Source organism: Saimiri boliviensis, chromosome 11 (assembly GCF_048565385.1).
Source record: "Saimiri boliviensis isolate mSaiBol1 chromosome 11, mSaiBol1.pri, whole genome shotgun sequence".
Taxonomy (NCBI): domain Eukaryota; kingdom Metazoa; phylum Chordata; class Mammalia; order Primates; family Cebidae; genus Saimiri; species Saimiri boliviensis.
The window spans coordinates 95,866,179-95,883,038 of record NC_133459.1 but is presented as its reverse complement, the minus strand read 5'-3'; the positions used below and the strand labels follow the sequence as shown (position 1 = coordinate 95,883,038).

Here is a 16,860-nt window from a genome sequence, read left to right as displayed (position 1 = left end):
GCTTTACATTTGTGGAAACATTTAGACAACTTTTCAGCCAAGACTCTAGAGCTGTCTTATAAAGCTTAGAAAAGATTATGTACTTATTGAAAAATGTGAAGGACAGATGTAGCTAAATTAGTATTAAAAGAACTTCAGTCTACACCTTGCAGTACAATTGATTTTGAATAGAATCGATTGATAGAGTTGCTTTGCTTCAAATATATAACTTTAAGAAATTGAATGAAACGATTGTGTATGAATGTAAAAGCACACAGTCAACTTAGAGGAGTGTAATTAATGAGCGATTTACCTGTATGTGTGGAGAGCTTCTAGAAACCATGGAAGATAAAGCATTATGCAAAAGGAAGCCATTCATAGAGTGTAAAGGTCAGCCTTGTGGAGCATGGCACCACAGGAGGAGTGGATCCAGAGGGGCAGAGGCAAACAGAAGATATTCACTCACCACTGGGGGACCCTTAAAAATCAGTGAATATCCATCATAGATGATTACGACTCAAGCTGAGCAGTTCTTGGTGATGATAATACAACAGATTAATTTGCTTCCCAGAGTCACTTTTATGCTTATAGATGCATTTCACCATATCCATGTAAAAGAAGGAGGACTACAGCATGACTTACACTGTCTACAACCAGGGTGGCATTGGCCAAACAACTCCCTTTGCCCTCTAATGCTTTCGGTGAATACTGAATGACCTGAGGACTACATCAGATACGACATCTCACCATGCTGGTGATTCTTTTTAAGGAAAACAAAGATCATCGATGATCAGCAAATGCCTTAAGGCCTCACACCCACACCCTCTTCCATTTCCTTGATAATATAAAATAGCAAAACAGTGACCTGGAATGAACTGTAATATCTATAATATGCTTGTCTCTGATGCAGCATTGTTAGATTGGAAAACTTAATTCCGAAGTTGACAGGGAAGAAAATTGGCAAAGAGCAGCAGTTGACTTTCAAATACTGTTCTTTGCAAATTATTTGTTGTAATTCATTTTCCCCTGATGGTTTCCTCTGAGTGGGTACTATAACCAAGGAATAGCAAGAAGATGAGTATTTTGCTTTCACAGGAAGAATGGCAGCAAAAAAAGATGAGTGGTTAGGAAATGCCAATCAAACCAACTTTTCTGTAAAGAATACTCCCAAAGGCCTGCTTAGTTTTCGTAAGTAATGGGATCTTGTATTGGTTTTCTATTACTGCTGTAACAAATTACCACAAACTTAGTGGCTTTCGACAAGATGAATTTATTTTCTGACAGCTCTGAAAGTCAGACTACAAAATGAGTCCTAAGGGGCTTGAATGAAGATGTCAGCAGGGCTGGTTTCTGGATTTTTTTTTTTTTCTTTTTTTTTTTTTTTTGCAGTGAAAGAAAACATTCACAGGTTCTGGGGATTGAAATAGGGATGGCTTTAGGGGGGACCATTACTCAGCCTGTCACAGGTGTCTTAAAGGATCCTAGGTGGACAAGACCTGGTGGAGTCATCAGTGTATATTATTAATTTAATGAATAATTCAATCATCACCCGGAGAAGCCAGAGATCATGGGTAACAGTCCCAAATCTGCATTTATTGTTGATCTTTTTAAACTATTTAACTAATCCTGAGGTCTCCCACTGAGACATTTTGTCACTTGTTTGAAAGAATACACTGCTTGCAAAATAAACCTTGTAATTCTTTGTTTTTGAGTTTCATTTGTTGCTGTATCTTTTTTTTTTTTTTTTTGAGACGGAGTTTCACTCTTGTTACCCAGGCTGGAGTGCAATGGCACGATCTCAGCTCACCACAACTTCCGCCTCCTGGGTTCAAGCAATTCTCCTGCCTCAGCCTCCCGAGTAGCTGGGATTACAGGTGCGCGCCACCATGCCCAGCTAATTTTTTGTATTTTTAGTAGAGACGGGGTTTCACCATGTTGACCAGGATGATCTCGATCGCTTGACCTCGTAATCCACCCACCTCAGCCTCCCAAAGTGCTGGGATTACAGGTGTGAGCCACCACACCCAGCTTGCTGCTGTATCTTAACAGTTTTTTTTTTTTTAGCAAATATCAAAATCAGTTATCAGTTCTGTTACACTTTTGTTATGTTCTCTGTAATCAACCTATACTTTTCTATTAAACTCTTTGTTTTGTTTTGAGACAGGGTCTGGCTCCATTGCCCAGGCTGGAGTACAGTGGCATGATCTTAGCTCACTGAAGCCTCTGCTTCCCAGGCTCAAGCGATCCTCCTGCCTCAATCTCCCAAGCAGCTGGGACTATAGGCATGCACTAATTTTTTTGTAGAGATGAGGTTTCACCATGTTGCCCAGGCTGGTCTCAAACTCCTGAGCTTAAGCAATCCGTGAGCCTTAGCCTTCCAAAGTGCTGAGATTACAGGTGTGAGCCATCACCCCTGGCCTTCCATAAAAGTCTTATTGTGTCATTTAATAAATGATGATGTCTTCCGCCAGGCCATAAGCTCTATAAAAACAGGGTACATGTCTTTCTTTTTTCCAACCCAAAGCACTGGGCCCAGTGTGTCATAGGCATTCAGATATTTACCACTCTTTTACATGAGCTCTTTTGTTAAATTGAACTCAAAGGGAAGCAAGGACCATATCTTATTCATCTTATTAACTCTAAAAACTAGTTTGGTATCTGGGACACAGTAGTCACTTAATACATTTCTAAATGAATGGATATCCAGACACAAGGCAGTCAAGACTAGTCTAACTAGTCTATTCAATAATGCACTCATAAGGGATACTCTTCCCCAAAATCAATTTGAGAAAAGGACTTTTGATTATCTCTGAGAAAGCTGCTTATAGATATTGGAAAAACCTTTAGTTCACTTTAACCTTTTATTATCTAATCTCACCATTTTATGTAAAGCTATAGTTAGGATGAGAATACATTCAAGTGAGAAATGATCCCTTTTTTACAAAGTTTAAGATGTCTACCTTGAGAAAGGGTGTAGGCAAAGAAAGATTAATTATTAAATAATAATCCTGTCCATGTATCTATAGACTGATTACCTTAGTGCCATTTAGCTTACTGATTTGTAGAATGAATGAATTTGGTGATTTTTAAAAATTGAGGTATCTCCCTGTTTCAGTAGAGAGGCAGTCTATCCTATGATGGTATTCTTTGGATGAATTTTTGACATAGTCATCAACGTTGTAAGAGTCAGGTCTGTTAAAATAATTCATCTAATGAAAACACCATATAAAAGACTGAGAAATAATGTGTGTTTGGTTACAGGCATTTGAAGATTATCAAACACATTAAGAAAAAAATATTAGGCCGGGTGTGGTGGTTCACGCCTGTAATCCCAGCACTTTGGGAGGGCGAGGTGGGTGGATCACCTGAGGTCAGAGTTTCAAGACCAGCTTGACAGACATGGAGAAACCCCATCTCTACTAAAAAAGAAAAAAAAAAGAAAGAAAAGAAAAAGAAAAAACGACAAAATTAACCAGGCATGGTGGGCGCCTGTAATCCCAGCTACTCGGGAGGTTGAGACAGGAGAATCGTGTGAACCTGGGAGGCAGAGGTTTCAGTGAGCCAAGATCACGCCATTGCACTCCAGCCTGGGTGACAGAGTGAAATTCTGTCTAAAAAAATATATATATATATATATTAGGTGTTTGATCAACGTTTAGGTTTTTCTGTTTGGTAGACAACTCAGAAGGTGGATCTCATGTGTTAACTAAGTATAGGTTACCTTTGGTTTGTCAGAGGAATGCTTTGCTAGAGGAATGAATAAATAGCTGCAAACTAGGGAGAGTAAAGTTTAACAGGTTGGTTGTGTTTATGTATTCATCCTGCCACATCCTAGAAGCAGCTATTTATTGTTAAGTAGGTTCCAAAACATCTTCAAGACTATAAAATGCCTTCGGATGCCACTGGGCTGTTGAATTCCTTAGTTATGATTCACTAATGTCGTGATAGAGAAATAGTATAGCAGACACACTGTCACCATGAAAGAATTTATGATATCTTCCCAATCCAGTCCACCAGGAGAGGGAAGGGCTTGATAAGAATTTAGCTGATAAGGAGGAGAAGAATTGCAAGACTAAAGACCCAGAGCAGCAGCAAAGAATTTTGGAAAAGAAATTTCACCGAAGAGTAAAGTTAGTGTTATTTTGGTTATGTGGAATATTAGAGCGAATTAAGTGGAGGAATAAAATCACTAATAAATTTGATTGGCAAAGGCGTCATAAAATCACACCAATGAGAAACAGAGTGCCAACCTAGACTTTCTATATCTTCCATTTTCTTTCAAGCGTGATTCACCCGCCTTGGCCTCCAAAGTGCTTGGATTACAGGCGTGAGCCACCACGCCTGGCCTCTTTCAAGCACTTCAAATCTCCCTAAACAGCATCAAGTTTATCCTTAGGTAGATGTGCACAAAAGATTTCTTCAACTACTTTCTAGTATTCAAGAGATTATTTCACAGAAAAATCACGTTTATCATCAGATATTTTGGTAAGTATTCTAGGTGCTAGATAAAAGAGATAAATGACTCACGCCTGTAATCCTAGCACTTTGGGAGGCCAAGGTGGGCAGATCACTTGAGGTCAGAAGTTCGAGACCAGGCCGGGCTCGGTGGCTCAAGCCTGTAATCCCAGCACTTTGGGAGGCCGAGGCGGGTGGATCACGAGGTCAAGAGATCGAGACCATCCTGGTCAACATGGTGAAACCCCGTCTCTACTAAAAATACAAAAAATTAGCTGGGCATGGTGGCGCGTGCCTGTAATCCCAGCTACTCAGGAGGCTGAGGCAGGAGAATTGCCTGAACCCAGGAGGCGGAGGTTGCGGTGAACCGAGATCGCGCCATTGCACTCCAGCCTGGGTAACAAGAGCGAAACTCCATCTCAAAAAAAAAAAAAAAGAAGTTCGAGACCAGCCTGGCCAATATGGTGAAAACCCGTCTCTACTGAAAAATACAAAAATTAGCTGGAAATCACTTGAATTCTGGAGGCGGAGGTTTCAGTGAGCCAATACTGTGCCACCGCACTCCAGCCGGGGGCGACAGAGTGAGACTTGGTCTCAAAAAATAATAATAAAAATTAAAAAATAAAACAGATAACATGTCTTACTTTTCCTCAGGGTCTGTTTAACGGTGGTGATGATGGCATGATGGTCATTACCATGATTGAGTGCATGCATCATGTCACCATGTTAAATGCATTCCAGGGTTATGACCTCATGTCATTCTCACAACTCTGTTAGGTAGTTTTATAATCCCTACTTTATTGATGAAAACAATGAAGCTAAGAGACATTAAATAAATTCCTCAAGGTCATAGTAAGTGGAGGTGCCAGAACTAGATCCTATTTTTCATGTGTCGAAGCCCAGCACTTAACTGCCTCTCTGCCCTGCTTCCTGTGAAAGAGTTAATTCAAGAGAAAAAGTGTCACTTATTTTTCAAAAATAATTAGAAATGGTTCCAACCCCTCCCTGGTTGCCAGGGCAAGAATGCAACTTGAGAACAGACACTGGTGGAATCTCTAGGAAGCCAAAGCTCAGACTTCTTTTTTTTTCCACCCGATTACTCATGTATTCAAATGTTATTAAGTTGGTGGATACAGGGAAGGTAGTTTTTTTTAAAAAGGTATGAAGTGTACACTAGGTACTAGACCCTAAAAATAAAATCTGGTACCATTCTCAAGGAGGACTTAGTTCAGTGAAGGAAAAAGTCACAGATAATTACAAATCATTTGAATGAAAATTTTTATTTATTTATTTTAATTTTTTTTTTTTTTTTTTTTTTTAAGACAGGGTTTCACCTTATTGGTCAGGCTGGTCTTGAACTCCAGACCTCAGGTGATCCACCCGCCTTGGCCTCCAAAGTGCTTGGATTGCAGACGTGAGCCACCACGCCCAGCTGAATGAAATTTTTAGTAGAATTAAAGAAAACAAAAACAATGTTTTTTCATGATTACTATGTTCACCATACTGATAAGTTTTAGAAGAGTCCACTTGAAAGGGAAATAAAACATTTATACTACTCATAAATATAGCTAACATTTACTTAGTGCTTTCTACTTGTCAGACACAATTGTATGAGGTGGTTTTTTTTTCTCTGTTTTGTCTCTCTATTTCAAAGCATAAATCTTTTTTTTTTTTTTTTTTTTTTTTTTTTTGGCGTGGTCTCGGCTCACTGCAACCTCCGCCTCCTGGGTTCAGGCAATTCTGCTGCTTCAGCCTCCTGAGTAGCTGGGATTACAGGCACGCACCACCATGCCCAGCTAATTTTTTGTATTTTTAGTAGAGACAGGGTTTCACCATGTTGACCAGGATGGTCTCGATCTCTTGACCTTGTGATCCACCCGCCTCGGCTGTAGTGAACTGAGATCATGCCACTGCACACCAACCTGGGTGACAGAGCAGGACTCCATCAAAAAAAAAAAATCGGAGTCACAGCACCAAAATAAATAAATAAAAGACAGGCACAGTGGCTCACACCTGTAATCCCAGCATTTTGGAAGGCCAAGGTGAGTGGATCACCTGAGGTTGTGAGTTTTTTTGTTTGTTTGTTTGTTTTTTCCGAGACGGAGTTTCGCTCTTGTTACCCAGACTGGAGTGCAATGGTGCAGTCTCGGCTCACCGAAACCTCTGCCTCCTGGGCTCAGGCAATTCTCCTGCCTCAGCCTCCTGAGTAGCTGGGATTACAGGCACGCGCCACCATGCCCAGCTAATTTTTTGTATTTTTAGTAGAGACGGGGTTTCACCATGTTGACCAGGATGGTCTCGATCGCATGATCCACCCTCCTCTGCCTCCCAAAGTGCTGAGATTACAGGCTTGAGCCACCTCGCCCAGCCACAAAATATTTATCTTTTCACCTATATAGTATCTCTTGACATAATTAGTGATAATGTTTATATTTTCAAGTATATCTATCTTTTCATGCATAGCTTCTGTATTTCTCGATTTAAAAGTTCATCCTAATCCCTAGATTATACATAAATTCTCTTAAAACTTATTTCAAGATTTAAAATTTTCAAATGTATTTTACACGAAAACTATAGCATGAGGTAGATTTTAACTAACTTTGTTTCAAGATGGAGAGCCAATTTTTATAGCACTATCCTTTCTAGCTTGATGCTTTTGGAGAAACAATTAAAAAAAAAAAAAAAAAAAAGGTCATTAGAGCTAAAACTTTTAGAGATGTGGGGAAGATAATAATGGGAGATGAGAGTTGAAAAGCCGGCAGGAATCAAGGCATGTAGGGTCACAGGAACATAGAAAAGGACTACGGAACTTAACGATGTAATTCCGTTTCAGAGGCTTTCAGCAGGAGAACAACATGATTCAATAGAAACTTTAAGACCACTCTGGTTCCAGTGTGAAAATGCTGCAGAGACAGAAATGAAGAAGTGGAGGGACACACAGAGGGCCTTGCAGTAGTCCAGAAAAGATATAACGATGACGTTGCTTAGGAGACGCAAGGCAGTGGTGGTCAGGAGGAATGGATAAGAGCTGTTTTAGAGGTGGACAGGATTGAATGGAAGATTGAATGTGGGAGGTCTGACAAGGACTCAAAGGTAACTTTAATTTGGGGATGACGGTGGTTTCTTGATCTTCATAAAACTGGAAGAAAAGCAAACTTAGGGGAAAGATCAAGAGTTTTGTGTAAAAGAGACGAAAAGAATCATAAAGGAGCATTGTGTAAAGTCTATGGCAGTACATCTGAAAGTTTAGAGGAAATGGATGATTTCTGAGTTAAATATAAACTAACAACACTGATCCTGGAAGAGATGGAAAACTTAAATATATCATTAGCCGTGAAGCTGTTCAAAAATAGTTGAGAGCTTTGATTTTTTAAAAAAAGCCAGGCCAAAGTGCTTTAGCAGCTGAGTTGTATCTAACCTGTAAAGAAAAGACATTTCTTACATTATTTAAGCTATTCTGGATGATTGAAAAGAATACAGTAGGCCGGGCATGGTGGCTCATGCCTGTAATCCAAGGACTTTGGAGGCCAAGGTGGGTGGATCACCTGAGGTCGGGAGTTCAAGACCAGCCTGACCAACATGGTAAAACCCTGTCTTAAAAAAAAAAAAAAAAGAAAAGAATAGAGTAATGGCAGCATTGTTTGTTTTCAGGCAGAAACCCAGAGGCAAAGAGCATGCTGATCAGAAACAGACTTAAGTTATGGCACATTCATACTATAGACTATTATATACCTATTTACGGAATGAATTCTATCTATAGCTATAGACATGGCAGGCTGAAGAGGTGGGAATTTTCCATACTATATATATATTTTTTTTTTTGAGACAGAGTTTCGCTCTTGTTACCCAGGCTGGAGTGCAGTGGCACGATCTTGGCTCACCGCAACCTCCGCCTCCTGGGTTCAAGCAATTCTCCTGCCTCAGCCTCCTGAGTAGCTGGGATTACAGGCACGCGCCACCATGCCCAGCTAATTTTTTGTATTTTTAGTAGAGATGGGGTTTCACCATGTTGACCAGGATGGTCTCGATCTCTTGACCTTGTGATCCACCCGCCTCGGCCTCCCAAAGTGCTGGAATTACAGGCGTGAGCCACCGCACCCGGCCCATTCTATATTTTAAGGCAGAGAGTGTATATACGTAATATTATCCTATTTTGTCTTTTTTTTTTTTACACACAAATGATATGGAAAATATTATCCTATTTTTGTAAAATCAAACAACCAAAACAAAACCTAAATGGAACATGGTAGTGCTGAATTTTGAATTTTCAGCTTATCTTTTTATATCTTTGAGTGTGTGTGTGTATGTGTGTGTGTGTGTGTGTGTATGTGTGTGTGTGTGTGTGTGTGTGTGTGTGTGTGTGTGTGTGGTTTTTTGTTTGTTTGTTTGTTTGAGACAGAGTCTCACTCTGTTGCCCAGGCTAGAGTGCAGTGTTGCAATCTCGACTCACTGCAACCTCCACCTCCCAGGTTCAAGTGATTCTCCTGCCTCAGCCTCCCAAGTAGCTGGGATTACAGGTGTCTGCCACCACGCCTGGCTAATTTTTGTATTTTAGTAGAGATGGGGTTTCGCCATGTTAGCCAAGCTGATCTTAAACTCCTGACCTCAGGTGATCTGTCCATCTCTGTCTCCCAAAGTTCTGGATTACAGGCATGAACATGGCCACTTTGAGTGGTTCTACTTGTTACTGTGAGAGGCTTTTTATGATAAGAATAAAAACCAATCAGTGAGGCTTTATCTATGTTAATTCTGAGAAATCTTGAAGATATTTAAATAGAAATACTGGATGGTGAAAATGCTATAAGGTTTGATGTTTGGAAAAAAGGTGTGCACTAGGGTCATCCAAAGGAGTCACACCACCCAGGCGTTTGAAGTCGTGAGAGTGGATGGGGCCATGAGTTGGGATGTGTAGGTGAATGAAGTTAAACTGAGGACCAAACCAGGAAAGAGATGTTCAGTAGAGAAGGAAGAGCTAACAGAAGAGACAGAGATGGAGCAACCAGATATGCCATGGGAAATCAGTGTTTCTGGGACAGCAGACGTTAAGTGGTCCAGGGCTAAAATGAACTTCACTTTGCTGGAAGTAGTCTTCATGGATGTCTCAGAAGGATGTAAGAAAAATAAACCCTGGCTGCCTTGACTTCCTTTCCACCACCAAACAAAATTAGCACTTTTCATAGCTTCTTTCTAAGATGCATGAGGGCAGTTACTTATAAGAACTATTAGCTCTCAGGCTTAAATATCATCAACTGGGAGTGGAAGAAACTGGAGCCAGTCTATGAAGCCAATGCCTATGGACAAGACTTTGAGAAGGGAATTCTTCTAGTAGAGACGTCATTGAGGAACTGAATGGAGCAATTCGTTAGAGATGCCTGTGTTTATTATAGACAATACACAGCATCCTTTACAGCAATGATTCCTGTTAAAATGCAAGAAGAATGTACATGTCTCTTGGACACTTGTCTTACTTTTCTTCCCTTGTTTCCCACTGCCATTACCCTAGTTCAGTGCCTAATCTGCTCACCGCTGAACCAGTCCCCCACCTGTGGTTCCTTAGGGTTTCGATCTCATGTTATGCAGGTTGCATACATCACAAGGATGTCTGAGTGAGGGGCAAGTGGGGCTGAAATCGAATGTGCTCTGCCTACCAATCCATGGATGCTTGTGTAGGCCCGCTGCTTCCTGGAGAATTTTTCTCAAGGGAGTGGCAAGCTCATAGAGCCTTGACCCTGCAGGGCCAGGTTCACCTAGAGGGGTTGCTTTCACTATTAGCACAGTGATGTTGAAGTGGCTAGTAGCAGCCCTCAGTCCCATGGCAACAATGAACCAGACACAATCTCTGCCCTTAAGATTGATAGGTTAGGAGAGATGGATAATTCCATAGACAACTAGCTGCAAAGCAGACACTTTAAAGAACGATTGCTATCATATCACTCTTCTTTCAGAATCCTTCAAAGGCTCTCTATCGCCTTCCTTACGCTTGAATTCAGAGCGTTGTGTAATCTCTCTAAGCTAATCTGGCATCCTCTAGGTGAACAACTTTGACCCCTGTCCCTGAGCAAGTCTGTGCCTGTGCCTAGCTGTTATTTCTGGCTTAGGACGCCCCTGCCACCCACCTCTCTGGGCAATCACCTCTTCAGTGTGCACTCAGCCTTCCCGCCCATGCCTCCCTCAAGCAATTATGACTGGGGCCAGTTGGGACTCGACCCATCATTACAAGGCTGAGACACCCAATCTTCATGCTTTGGTCTTGACACTCTAATTTTACCTAAAGCAGGAATCTATGGAATCAATAGGATCATTGGACTTTTGGAACCCAGCACAATATAGGAGTACACCAAGCAGGAGTGCAATGAGTTTGGTTGTCTAGTCTGAAGATTCTGTTAACATTTTCCAGTGTACTTTCAAATATTTCTGTTAAATGCCTGCCCTTGAAATTGTGTAGCTACCTTGAAAAGATAGATGTGTAATGCGAAATGATTTACTAGTGTTCTATTACTGCCTCTGACCTACATATATTTTTGTTTCTTTTTTATCTATATATTTTCTTCCTTAGCATGAGACACCTTAATAAAGAAAGCCAACACAGAAACACATACTTTACAGTCATACTAATAATACTTTTCTGCTTTCAGACATTTATGCATTGAGAGTGGGTCTGTTTTCCAATTATGCAGATGAATGTTAACAAAACTGAAAAGCAAGTAAAAAGAAGCACCAAGAAACGAGTCCATTTTATTTGATTTTGAATAGCAGTTGTAGCATTTATACATTTTTTCTGGTTATAAATAGCATATGCTCATTGTAGAACATGTATTAAAATAAATTCACACACACACACAGCCATAATTATTCCACCATCTAAAGATAACAACCATTGATTTCTTTGTGTTCCTCTCGGTATAAAAGTTTTTCCTCTAAAATCTTTGAGTCTTATGTTGTTCATTTTGATTTATTACCCATTTTGAGTTAATCTTTATTATAAACTTCACGTAATTCTGAGGTGTGAACTCTATATTAAGGTTTATTTCTTTTCCTATGGAGGCCCAGTTGTTCCGACACCACCAGCTAGAAAGGATAAGTTTCCTCCACTAAATTATGTTTACACGTTGTCAAAGATCAAATGGCTGTATTTGTATGAGTCTACTATTGGACTTTCTCTTTTGTTTCATCGATCTCTGGGTCTATATCTTCGCTCTGGGTCTTTTTAAATTAAAACACAGACATATTGGTCATGCGTCATGAGCCATAGAGGCCAGAGGGAAGAAACACTTCCATACGTGCCCAAGAACTGGCAACAATTACTTCCTCCAACCAGCTATTCCCTGTCACCTCCTAACTCAGACAGCACAGAAACTGAGTTGAACAGCTCAATAAAGTTACAACTTAGATTCATGGCATAACAAATCAATAAAACCAAATATCTGCTTTTCTTTTTTTCTTGAGAGGGAATCTCACTCTGTCGCTCAGGCTGGAATGCAGTGGCCCCATCTCGGCTCACTGCAACCTCTGACTCCCAGGTTCAAGCAATTCTCCTTGCCTCAGCCTCTTGAGTAGCTGGGATTACAGGTGCCCACCACCACACCCAGCTAATTTTTGTATTTTTAATAGAGACGGGGTTTCACCATGTTGGCCAGGCTGGTCTTGAACTCCTGACCTCAGGTGATCTGCCCACCTCACTGTCCCAATGCTCTGGGATTACAGGCGTGAGCCACCGTACCCGGCCTTGTCGCTTCTTAAATGCCTTTCTCACCGTCAGTATTTTTCTGGTGGTGTCAACTGAAAAATATGCCAGCCTCACATGGCTCAGGACAGAGGGAAGGGAGTTCCATACAGACTTAAGGAAAAGTTTCAGATAAAAATACAACTTTTTTTTTTTTTTTTTTTTTAAACCAGGAAGGAAAATGTGAAAATGGAAACACCTTTTACTATTTGATTTGAAAATAAAGTGTCATCCAAACCATAGCAGAAGCTTCATTATACTGACAAGTGGTCTCTGTTAAAAATAAGTTTCTGGGCTGGGTGCAGTGGCTCACGCTTGTAATCCCAGTACTTTGGGAGGTCAAGGCGGGTGGATCACGAGGTCAAGAGATCGAGACCATCCTGGTCAACATGGTGAAACTCCGTCTCTACTAAAAAAAAAAACACAAAAAATTAGCTGGGCATGGTGGTGCGTGCCTGTAGTCCCAGCTACTCAGGAGGCTGAGGCAGGAGAATTGTCTGAACCCAGGAGGCGGAGGTTGCGGTGAGCCGAGATCGCACCATTGCACTCCAGCCTGGGCAACAAGAGCAAAACTCCGTCTCAGAAAAAAAAAAAAAAAAAAAGTTTCTGGGTTGCCCTCCAGCTGGTACCATTTGAATGAAGAAGATCCAGAATGACATTCTAGTGCATAAAAGTATAGGTGGGTGGACACGAGGCGAGATGAAAACAGATAGATAGTCTCCCTTCCCCCAGCCCAAACCAGGATCTTTTATGATGGATGATTCTGTGACTAGAACAGGTCATCTTTGCTGCATAGAGGGCTGGAGTTGGCATTGCTGGTTATTTCTCATTCTTTCCTGTTGACCACAGGCTCTATAGTGGTAGAACTGCTGGTGTTAAATACATTTTTACTTTCTTTCTTCAGTCTAACGTTGGGGAACTCGTTTTTTCTGTATGTATTGTGATAATAATTGCAGTGAAGAAATAACGTAGTTTTAATTGAAATGGCCAGAGGGAGCCATGACTTTTACAAAGATACGAAGTTTTGGCTTCTAAGATCTATATGGCATGTTCTAATTATTGGCCAGTTTTTCAGCATTCCTGACGCCTTTTGGCTTCCTTCAGGTACAAAACATCTTACCCTGTTGTTTTGTACTTTCTGAGTTGAAATCAGCCTTTCCAAAGAAAATGTTCTTATTTCTTTTCTCCTTTTGTTGTGTTCCCAAATGAAGGAACGGGAGCTTACTCATTATTTAACTTTACTTTTCTTACTTTATATATGCCTGCAGATGGGAGATAGAATAGGATTAGATTGTAGAATAAAAAAAGGGGCCGCCATCATTTAGTCATTAATTCATGCATGCATTCATTCATTTATTAAGCAGCTGCTATATGTCAGATGCTGTTTCCAACAAGGTAAATCCTTTCTTTCAAGGAGCTTTTGGTACCACAGAGGCTAGATATAAGCAAAGCAGCAAAATGCAGTATGCTAAGAGCTAAAGTAGGAGTTTAGCACTGGGTGGCTTAAGAGCATTGTATAGAGTCCCCTACTCAGCCTTGAGAATCAGAGAAGGCCCTGGAACAGGTAGCAGCTAAGAAAAATCTTGAGGAACAAACAGAAGCCCAGTGAAGGGGTGGAAAGTAAGGAGAGAATCCAAGCAGTGAGCATTGTCAGTGCAAGGTCCAGAGAAGATGGTGAGGGAGGGGTCTTTCAGGAAACTGTAACTAGTTCAGTATTGCAGGAGTGCAGAGTACAGGGGGGAAGTCTTGTGCATAGTACAGTGTTGCTTAAAAAAAGATAAACAGGCCATACATGATGGCTAACATCTGTAATCCCAGCACTTTGGGAGGCAGATCACAAGGTCAGGAGTTCAAGACCAGCCTGACCAGCATGGTGAAACCTCGTCTCTACTAAAAATATAAAAATGCGCCAGGCATGGTGGCACATGCCTGTAATCCCAGCTACTCAGGAGGCTGAGGCAGGAGAATCATTTGAACTCAGGAGGTGGAGGTTGCAGTGAGCTGAGATTGTACCACTGCACTCCAGCCTGGGCAACAGAGTGAGACTCCCTCTCAAAAGAAAAAGAAAGAAAAAAGATAAACAAACAAATAACCCCAACAAGTTAGAATATCTCAGGTAGGATATATACTCTTGCATCCACCAGAGACCCCCACCCCTTTCCATGTTCTACTCTATTCTGATTTATTTTATTACCCACCTGACCTATAATTTGCATTTGGGATTCCCAACCTTTGAACCCAGACCAAAGATCAAGTTCAAACTATCTCAATTACCATGTCAAGTGTGAAAGGGAAGAAGACCCACTTTTTGGTGGAACTGTGAAGACCAACCCAGTGAACAATCCTACCCACCAGGTCAGACCAGGAGAATTACTGACATACAGTAAAGAAGGATCTTTCACATGGAACCAGCCTAAGTGCCCATGGACCAATGAGTGTATAAAGAAAATCTAGTACATGTACACCATGGAATACTACTCAGCCATCAAAAATAATCAAATTATGTCTTTGACAGCAATTTGGATGGAGCTGGAGGACACTGTTAAGTGAAGTTACTCGGGAACGGACAAACCAAAGACCTTATCTCCTTATTTATAAGTAGGAGCTAAGCTTTGGGTATCCCAAGACATACAAAGTGGTATAATGGATTTTGGATGCTCAGAAGGGGGAGGGCGGGAGGGAACTAAGGAATAAAAAACTACATATTGGGTGCAGTGTACACTACTTATGTGATGAGTGCACCGAAATCTCAGACTTTACCACCATACAATTAATCCACGCAATCAGAAACCACTTGTATGCCAAAAACTATTGAAATAAAAATTAAAAAACAAAACAAAACAAAATCTAAACATCCGTACAAAAAAGGATCTTTTTCCTCAGGGAGTGGAATGGAGTATAAAGACAAATGTTTTTGGGGGTCTTATCATGTGCCAAGTACTATGCTAAGTTTTTTTTTAGTATCAGGCCTTTCTGTAAAAGAAGATAGCAGTCACAGATGCGTGTATACAATTAAATTTATAATTTGTCAGGTGATTTTACACATCTTAAAATATTATATTTTATTTATTAGAATGTCACATTAATGACATTCTAATAAATGTCACATTAGTGACATTCTAATAAATAATGTTATTTTGCATAATGTTTAACACGATCAAATAAGCATTCAGTAACACTTAATGAGGGCCAGTTGTGTCAGGTACTGAAGCTTCTCTGGAGATATGGAATAGCCAAGGCCCCTGCCTCGAGTTGTTCACTACTGTGGACTTCATCACATCACAGGTGATTGTCTCTGCCTGGTCTTCTGCACTGTCAGATTTAATGTGAGTCATCTGGGATTACCGGAAATCTTTTAAAAAGTCAGAGTTTGTAACCCTGGCAAGCTTTAACAAATTTGCATATTTCAGGTTGATTTGGATCAAGCTAAGCTTCCTCCTTCTTGAAATTAAAATCTCAGACACTAAGTAAATCAGTAACGAACACTTCCGCTGGTAAAGCAGGGCTAGCCTTATCTCCCTGAGACTTCTCACACTGACAGCATAGGGTTTTGAATTCCTTGTTAACCCGACTTTTAAACATTAGTTCTTACTCTTCGCAACAGAAACTGAGCCAAAGCCAACTTACATTTCCATACTTGGATTTGGTGTGAGTCAGGAGAAATGAGGATATTTATTTTCCAAGGAAGGAAGAAAACCTGAGCTAACTGAATTTCCCCAGGGGCGTGGCCTACAGGTGCCCTAGGCTTACTGTAATTCAATCCCTTTTTGCGGATCCTATACTCAATTACCCAGGTACCTGCATCTAAAAAGAAAGCTTGTCTTCATCAATCTGTCAGACAGGAGCTGTCAGAGAGTCTGTATTGGTGGAACTGCCCCGTATTTCAGAGCATTTGCCCGTAAGGAACGGCATCACGGAGTAGGGAACTAGGCTGTGCCCTGGACACGGCATCCTGGCAAAATCAGACTGCGGTAGCTTCCCTGAGCACATGGTTATTTCTTCATTTCCCAGCCGCTCAGTTGTCCTGTCGGTTGCTCACATCTGGCAATTGTCGCGGGCAAGAGAAGACTCCAGTTATAACATTTTGATCGGCTGAAGTACTACAGCAATCAAGATAGGGCAGCCACAGGTGCAAAAATGAGGACAGGTGTCTGGGGTAACCCTTGAACATTAGGAAATACCCCACCATAGGAAAGTGACTCACAAGTTAATGATTGCAGTGAAAACAGAAGTCACGACAAAAATGAGCACAAGGGAGAAACAGTGGGACTTTGGTGATGTTAAAAATGAGGCAGAGAGAGAATACTAAATTGTAAGTTCAGAGAAAGAGGCTCTTGTTCAGTCTGTAAAAAACAAATAGTTTGGGACTACTATGGTAAGAGAAGCCCAGGGAATCAGATTTTGAAAAACTTGGGAGTACTTGATATCAAAAGAAGGAGATTTAGAATTCCATAGAGAAGCAAATGGAAAATCAAGGATGTTTTCAGGGGTGCCATCAGAGTGTCATTGGAGAGGATGTAGTTTACAGTATTTGTATCAGGCTCTGCGCTGACAGGAGTTTCTGCAGAAGCTGGACTGAGAGCTGGGATTCATAACGTGGGTGGGGCACAGAGCAGCTAGGGCACTGCGATTTGGCTTTTGCTTGAGGCAGAGTATGGGAAGATATGCAAATGTTGGGGCCCCAGACAATGGAGTGGCCTTGC

The 16,860-nt window shown here is 41.0% G+C and overlaps 1 long non-coding RNA gene across 1 annotated transcript in view; it reads right to left on the bottom strand.

The window, feature by feature from the left end:
* Positions 1 to 16,860, bottom strand: part of LOC141580315 (uncharacterized) — a 35,802-nt gene that overhangs the window by 5,614 nt on the left and 13,328 nt on the right. The gene's annotated exons all lie outside the window — the stretch shown is intronic.